General features: G+C 39.2%; 1 protein-coding gene and 1 pseudogene across 1 annotated transcript in view; both read right to left on the bottom strand.

Annotated features, from left to right (window-relative positions):
- LSAMP (limbic system associated membrane protein) overlaps nt 1-8,188 on the bottom strand; it is a 710,022-nt gene that overhangs the window by 298,389 nt on the left and 403,445 nt on the right. The window lies entirely within an intron of this gene.
- Nucleotides 6,425-6,856, bottom strand: LOC102491336 (selenoprotein K pseudogene; annotated as a pseudogene).

Genomic DNA, 8,188 nt, shown 5'->3' with positions numbered 1-8,188 from the left:
GAAAGACATCCAGTTCCTGAGAATTCTGAAGAGGAATTAATTAGTATCTTTGTTCGGCTTTTCTGAGCTAGCTTCCTTCTTCCAGCATTTCCCACACCAAAAACTATTGTTTACCTGGGGAAAGATAGATCTTGTTTCCAACAGAGGAATCAGCAGGCTCAGTCTTTTTCACCAAGCACAGTTGATATCTTCCAACATCGGAACTTTCCTTGAAATCTCAGTTTAGAAGACCTACAGGTCTTGTACACAGGAGTAGCCAAACAGATGTAAATGAGATCTTTTAATTAGGTGTCTGAGTTTTCATTGGCTGACTTGGCTGACTCACCGCGTTAGATGATGAGAAATCACCTGAACCTTGTTAATGAAATGCCCCTGCCCCTAGCATGCTGGTGCTTGTGTGAATCACCGGGAAGGGTAATGAGGATCCTCACTGATCCATCTGAGCATGCCGCACTCCTGCTGGAGGAAGGGCTGGCTTCCATAACCACCTGGAGTCCTCCCTGAGTCCCTCCGTTTCTGGCTGCACATAGCCTTTTTCTGATTTATGTTACATAGCAATGCCTCTGGGCAGAGAATGCTGCCAAAGTTATTTGCTATGGGAGACTGGGAAAATGCAAAGGCCTTCTTTGTTTCTGCTTTTGCCTTTGCTTTTTCTTCTCTCTTTTCCCCTTTTCTCCCTTTCCTCCCTTCTGCTTTATCCCTTCCATCTTTTTTCTATTACTTAATCTTTCTAGCAATATACATATTTACTAGCAGGGTTGCAAAAGTAACCAAATAAAAACTGATTGTAAACTCTTTTTTCAAATAACAAGTACAAAGTTGGAAAAGCACATGAATACATCAGATCTTTTAGATGTAAGATACTCAATGGCAGTATAATATCTAAGCAAATTCAAGGGCTAATAAATATCTAGTTTCAAAATCTGAGAGGAAATAGAGGGACTTCTACCAAAATCACAAGCTTATTAATTAATTAAAAAAATTTAAACTTATCATATCTAAGACCCTGGGCTACAAAAGGTATGTAAACAAAAAAATGTAAATACGCCATGAGAGATAAAAATGATATACTTCTCTCATTTAGAAGTTTATTTTCTGGTAGACAGGAACGTGTCAGGAGATATGAGATGTACTAGCCTCACGTGGCTGGGGAAATGTGAATATATACAACGGAGCCAGGGACTAGGAGACAACCTGGGCACTTAGCACACTTTTTCGTATTTCATATAGAGGCATTTGTGTTCTCACAAGGACTTATTAACATTCGTGTTTCCACTTTGAAAGTGAGCCAACAGAAGCTCTTAAGTGCATAGCTAGTAATAGCAGAGTCAGGATCTAAGTCAAGGTCTCTGCCCCGTAGTTCATGCTCTTTTTAGCATGTTATATAGAAAAGAGAGCATGCCTAAGTCACTTAATGGAATACAACTTTAGATTAAAATTATGCAATTAATTATGATATACTGGTTTGGTTCCCTTTTTGTTTTCAAAAGGTTGGAGAAGTCACCTACCATGGTCTGGCCCTAATTATTCTCCATGCATGGACCGGATGTTTGTAGATACAGCCCAATCTGATATGGTGACAGGCAGATGGTGTTTGTGGTGTAAGGATGTTATTTACACTCATCCCTCAGGTGTTTGCTGAAAGGAGGATTTCTCTGTCACATGATTGAAAGGAGGATTTCTCTGTCACATGACTGAAAGGAGGATTTCTCTGTCACATGATTGAAAGGAGGATTTCTCTGTCACATGACTGAAAGGAGGATTTCTCTGTCACATGATTGAAAACTACAAACAGCCCACATCCCCAAGCTACATACCCCCATTCCTTTCTTTTTCCCTCTTTTTCAAGATTAGCACTGTCACCATCAGATATATTGTGTATTTTTTCTTACTTATCTTTTTTATTGGCTGTCTTCTTGTCTGGAATCTAAATTCCAGAAAAGGACAGTTTTTAGTTTTTTCTTTAATGATTCATATCAGGCTCTACAGCAGCATCTCAAGGGCATACAGATGATGTTAAACAAACATTTATGGAATGTATTCTTCTTTATTAATTTTTAGGTATCAAAGTAGAAAGAGTTTAAGGATATTATTATTTCTATGATCTATTTTATTTGTTCTTGAGGATGATGTGACTAAAATAAGGACACTGAATCAAAACTAGTGACCACAGTTCTCCCTGAGGAGGAAGTTGATACAGTGACTCTGCACAAGAGAACTTTCAGTTTATCTTTGTGGCTTGAGAATTTGATAAGAAAAAATACATTTTCTTGGGGGGAGGGGGGAAGTTTTTGCTATAGGGCACATGTACTTACCAGAAAGACAGAGAGAGAAAGAGAGACAGAAAGTGAGAAAGCTCCTCCCGGGGGCATGGCCACACCATAATCCCTTCTCCTCCATTCTCCTCTCAGAATTTTGGGCACACACGCACATGTACCCAGCATGAGTTTAAGCCACCAGGTCCGGAACTCGAACCTCAGTCAACTACATGGGAGTCCAGCAACATAGCCATTACACCAACTACTGGTCCCGAAAAAATACACTTATGAACTACTTATAAAATTACAAATAAAATAAGTAAAAATAAGTCAATGAGATGAAAAATGTAGTTGCATTAACTTACTCCTGTTTGTGAATGAAATTTGCATGGAAAATGAAATTTGCATGGAAACTTTCAACGTGTTTTGGATATGATTGGTCCTCATTGAATTAAGGAAGAAATAGTTTTAGTCAATGATAACAAATGGGGAGTTTAGTTCCCACTATACAAGATGACAGGTGAAAAAGCTGTGAAGCAGGACACTAAGGAGAAGAAAAGAAACCTGATGCCAAGAAGGCTGATGTCAGTGGCAAGGTTAAAAAGGGTGACCCCAAGGCTAAAAAGCCCAAGAAGGGGAAGCCCCATTGCAGCTGAACCCCTGTCTTAGTCCGGGGCATCAGCAGATACTCCCGGTCCGCCATGTATCCCAGAAAGGCCATGTATAATAAGAAATACTTGGCCACTAAATCCAGGATAGAAAAGAAAAAGGAGAAATTTCTTGCCACTGTCACAAAACCAGTTGGTGGAGACAAGAATGGTGGTACCTGTGTGGTTAAACTACACAAAATGTCTAGGTATTATCCTATTGAAGATGTGCCTTGAAAGCTGTTGAGTCATGGAAAAAACCCTTCAGTCAGCATGTGAAAAAGCTGCAAGCCAGCATCACTCCTGGGACCATTCTGGTCACCCTCACTGGACGCCACAGAGGCAAGAGAGTGGTTTTCCTGAAGCAGCTGAGCAGTGACTTGCTACTTGTGACAGGACTGCTGGTTCTCAATCGAGTTCCCCTGCGTAGAACACACCAGAAGCACCTTACCAATGCTTACTTCAAGAAAAAGAAACTGTGGAAGCCTGGACACCAGGAAGGTGAGATCTTTGACAAGAGAAGAAGAAATACAAGATTTCAGAGTAGCACAAGGTTGATCAAAAAGCTGTGGACTTGCAAATTTCACCAAACATTAAAGCTGTTCCTCAGCTCCAGGGCTATCTGCAATCTGTTTTTGCCCTTACAAACGGAGTTTATCCTCACAAATTTGTGTTCTAATTTTTTTTTGCCAAGAACCTAATTGCATAACTGAATACATTAAAAAATAATAATAATAACAAATGGGTAGTAGTATGTTAAGCACAAAACTACATTGGAAGTGAAAATATAAGAACAACAATGTAGAGGTAAAAGATGTCTTGGGATATAACATACTATTCATGTTTTTACTAAGTTCATTCTTATTTATTTATTTATTTACATACAGAATGTATGTGTACTTGCCAGAAAGAATAGAGAGAAAGAGGGAGAAAGCACCCCTGGTAGAGTGTGGCCATGTTACAATCCTTCCACCCCCATTTCTCCACACCGTCAGGATTTGGGGCATGCAGGCACATATACGCAGTGTGTTTTTCAAGCCACCAGGGCTATGTGGGATCCCTTAACCATTAGGCTATGGGGCTGACCCCTCCATCTTTGAAACTTAAATAAATAAATTTAAACTCACTCATCTTCTAAAGCCCAAGAACTAGTAAAAGCTTTCTGTTAGTAGTTTTCCCTTTTAGAAGGCAATACAATAATTATAACAGTAATAGTGGTACTAACAACTATCGGATATTATGTGAGACACTATTCGTATCACATGTTTGTGTGTGTGTGTGTGTGTGTGTGTGTGTATAAAAGTAGTTTTTGAACATGATTGTATTGTAGTTTTTTGGGGGGATCTGAGGTTTATGCATTTTACTAATTTTTGAAAATTCTTTACTATTGTCACCTCAAATATTTCTTCTGCCCTCTTTGTTTTCTCTTTTTCTTATGGGATTTTACCATTTCCTGGTCTCATACAGATAGAAGATGTTTCCGTGTGTGTTTATTTTGGATACTTTCTACTGATTTGTCCTGTTGTTCATTGACTCACTTCTCTGCTGTGACCAGTCTGTTGGTAAGGTTGTCAAATTTATCATTTACCCTATTGTGCTTCCTATTTATCTTGGCTCTCTCTCTCCCTTTTATTAATCATCTAACTAGTAAATAATTCAAACTGGAATATCATTCGGAGTCTGGTCTCAGAACCTGTGTGCTTAAGAAGCTATTTATTACACCTTATAACTAGGTTTGGGATTTTTGGCAAGTCCGTAGTCTAATTTTCTAAGTGTCGAAACCAATATAATACAACCTAACCATAATTATGATAATATTTAAAAAATATTTACCATGTATAAGACACTCTGTGGACAAACACATAGATGAGGTGTAAGAATGGGACTCAGTCGTAGTGCTTTGTCAGACAGCACTTAGCAGATGACACTTCCCCAAATGAAAAGTCTCTGTAAACACGTGGCTAGCATTCACTTTGGAGTTTGTGTCTGAATCAGCAAAACAGTCTGTGAACAGCTGTTTACTCAGTTTAGATGAGCAGTATGCTGAAAGTGAGTGCAAACCATGCCCATACCAAGCCAAATCAGAAGAGAAGTAATTACATCTTAAAAACAATTAGATTTATATGTCATTTATGATATAATTGCATTAGACAGTAATATTTCAAAGACGTTATATGTCTAGTTTTCTTATTTCTGTATATTCAGTTTTGTTCCATATTTGATTGATACTTGTGATAATTTTTGCCTACTGTAGCTTTCTAGACAACCAAAATGTCTTTTCAATGCCCTGTATTGTACTTCAAAGAAATGTAGCCCAGCTGTGGGTTACTCTCACTTTCAACACTTTTAGCAGGAACTAGATTTGTGACCGTAATCAAGTAATTTATCCACTCTATTTCTCACACTCTTAAATTATAAAATGAGGCCTATCATACTTCAGACTGCACATTGCACAGGTATGCAGAGAGCATCCCCACACATTCTTTATCTAACCTATACCCCCCAGATGACTATTTCTCTAATACTCAAATTAAATATGCCCAGGAAAGCTGTTCACTATCTTTTCTTTACATCCCTCCTCTGCGCGCAAAGAAGCAGCGTGTCAGGAAAACACGTAAACAAACAGGAAAACAAAAATAACTTCTAGGATTAAACAGATCTGCTTTTGAAGCATGGCACTGTCAAATATCAGTTGTATGAATTTGGGTGAGTTATTTACACTTTTCTGTCTCCATTATTTCATCTATCATAGGGCTGATAATATTCACTGTAGAGGGTTGGTGTGAGGCTTACAGGTAATGCAGGTGAGTACATGGTACATATGGTAGTGTGTCAGTCTATTCAGAGTACTGTGACAAAATACCACAGGCTGGGTGATTTACAAACAACTGAAACTTATTTCTCACAGCTCTGTCCTCCAGAAAATCTCTGATCAGGGCACTGGCAGGCTTAATGTCTGATGAAGATCTGCTTCCTGGTTCACAGACTTTTCAGTGTGTCCTCACTTGGGAGATGGAGACTCTTACAAGGTCGTTAGTTCTACTTGTAAGGTGAGAGTCTAATCAGCTCTCAAAGGTCCCATCTCCAAATACTATTACACTGGGATAAGATCTTAATATACAAATTTAGGTGGGGAGAGTGGGAAGGACATAAATATTCCGTCTATAGTAAGTAGACTCTTCAAACTGTGAACAGTTGTATTCATCCTAACCTCCAGGCCACCATGGTGGAAAATTGCCATTGAAAAACTTAAGTTTACTTTTAAACTCTTTATTGTTCTTCAGACAAAACATAAACATTTCTGTCAGATCTATTGAAAAATTGCTTCATCTTTGTCACCCGTCGGCATTCTACTCTGCTTATTTTGTGTGTGTGTGTGTGTCTTTTGCAACCTAAAAATATTTATTTATAATTACTTTAATCAACTATACAAAAAAGATAATGAGACAAATGTGTGCATTTATAGAACTGCAAATCAGTCAGGCCAGATCCCTGCGGAGGGAATTCCCAGCATGACCTCATTCATCTGTGAGGACACAGGGCAATCCTCGTTCAGACGGGCACACTCATCTAACTTGTCTGGCGTGGTCAGACCTCTCCTTCCTGATGACTTCCTCCTGCTTCTGAATGTGCACTTCCAGTTGTCTGCTTCTTAGAGCAGACGTTCACCTTCCTCATCCTCCAGCCATTGGAGGGGTACTGGGGCCACGCAGATGATTGATTGACCCATTCTTCAGGGAGCATTTCCGGGTGGCCCTCTTCCATCGTCCTATCTGGAATCAGATGAATTTCCATAGCCTCTTCTCTTTTTCACATCTTGCTGAAGCAGAGTTTTGAAAAGCCAAACTATAAACTCAGCTATTCCCCAGAAAAAAAAATCTGTTATCAAAGATAACCTCCATGGGGACTGACTCGACTGTCCAGTACTTGTCCATTCGAGATGTGAACCATCACACCTCCAATTCCTGGCTTCGGAGCTACTGAAGAGCTCGGGCCTCCTCAGCTTCTGTGGCTACCTCCGCACCCGTCCCTTTACTCTGCTTATTTTGCGCGCGCGCAGGGGTGTGTGTGTGTGTGTGTGTGTGTGTGTGTTTGTGCACACGTGTGGGATGCTACTATTTTCCAGAAACTGCCTTTGAAAGCATCCTACTTCAGATTGTATTTTCTATCTCTAAAGTCCCCATCCATCATTTTTACCAAGTTAACAATCTCCATTAAGCTTCTAAAATTATCTGTCTCACAACAAAAAAAGATGAAGATTATCATCAACTATCTAAAAATATTTTTATGTAACACTCACCTTATTTATACCTCTTCCAAATCACCTATCATTCTCTCTGTTTTCAAGACCACTTCATTTCTACCTAGTCATTGTAGATTTATCCAATTTCTGTTTTTTACAAGCCATGTTTTTCACATTCTTTTCATCTGAAGAACGATTCCCCATTTTTTTCTGCTTGGTAAGTATTCTGTATTTGATATTTCAAACATCTGCAGAAATCTCACCTGTTCTAGGATCCCTGTGATATTACTATGTAGAAAGAAAAACCTCAACTAGGATGTTTATAAATCTGACTTAATAGAACAATTCTTACCTTCTTAAATCTTTCCCAACGTAGGGAAAAACATCAGTGACATCGCTTCAATGGGCAAACCCCCAAATTCCCACTTCAGGATTCAACTAAATGTATTCCTTTCATCTCTTCCTTTCTATCTTTCTATGATGCCTTAATATCTGAGCTTGTACCCTCCTAGAGAGCATACAATGTGTCTACTTCAAATAATAGCCCCTGCACAGAGATGTTTCAAAAATATTATTGAAGTCAATGAAGAGGGAGATGAACAAAAAATGTAGCATTACTTGCTAACCTGCAAAACAAAAAATCTCCAAAATTCTCATTTCACTCACACCAATTCTACCACCCCATGCCCAGAGGCACTCAGGCAGCAAGGCTGCACAGCTATACACACTGCTGTGAAATGTAGACCTCATACAGCAGCCGAGGTATATAAATATGCAAATCAGAGACATATACAGAAACAGTCTTCCAATAGCGAACACCAGCTGTCGCAGGCAGCAAGATCACTCGGAGGACTTGGCATTGGTGAATTGGCAAATACCCCCTGGTTGTTGCTGCCCCATCAATCATGGGCCATTTGGCCAAGCAGCATTCTTGAGCAGGTTTTGTTCCCTTTTTAACTCAGTTGAAGAGCATTTTTTTACAGTGATGAAAGCAGCTATAAAATTTTATATGAATATCTGATATAGGGACTTAGTGTTCA

Source organism: Tupaia chinensis, unplaced genomic scaffold (genome assembly GCF_000334495.1).
Source record: "Tupaia chinensis unplaced genomic scaffold, TupChi_1.0 Scaffold149148_1, whole genome shotgun sequence".
In the NCBI taxonomy this organism is placed as follows: domain Eukaryota; kingdom Metazoa; phylum Chordata; class Mammalia; order Scandentia; family Tupaiidae; genus Tupaia; species Tupaia belangeri.
The sequence above is the reverse complement of the archived record's forward strand: the minus strand, read 5'-3'. Positions and strand labels throughout refer to the sequence as shown.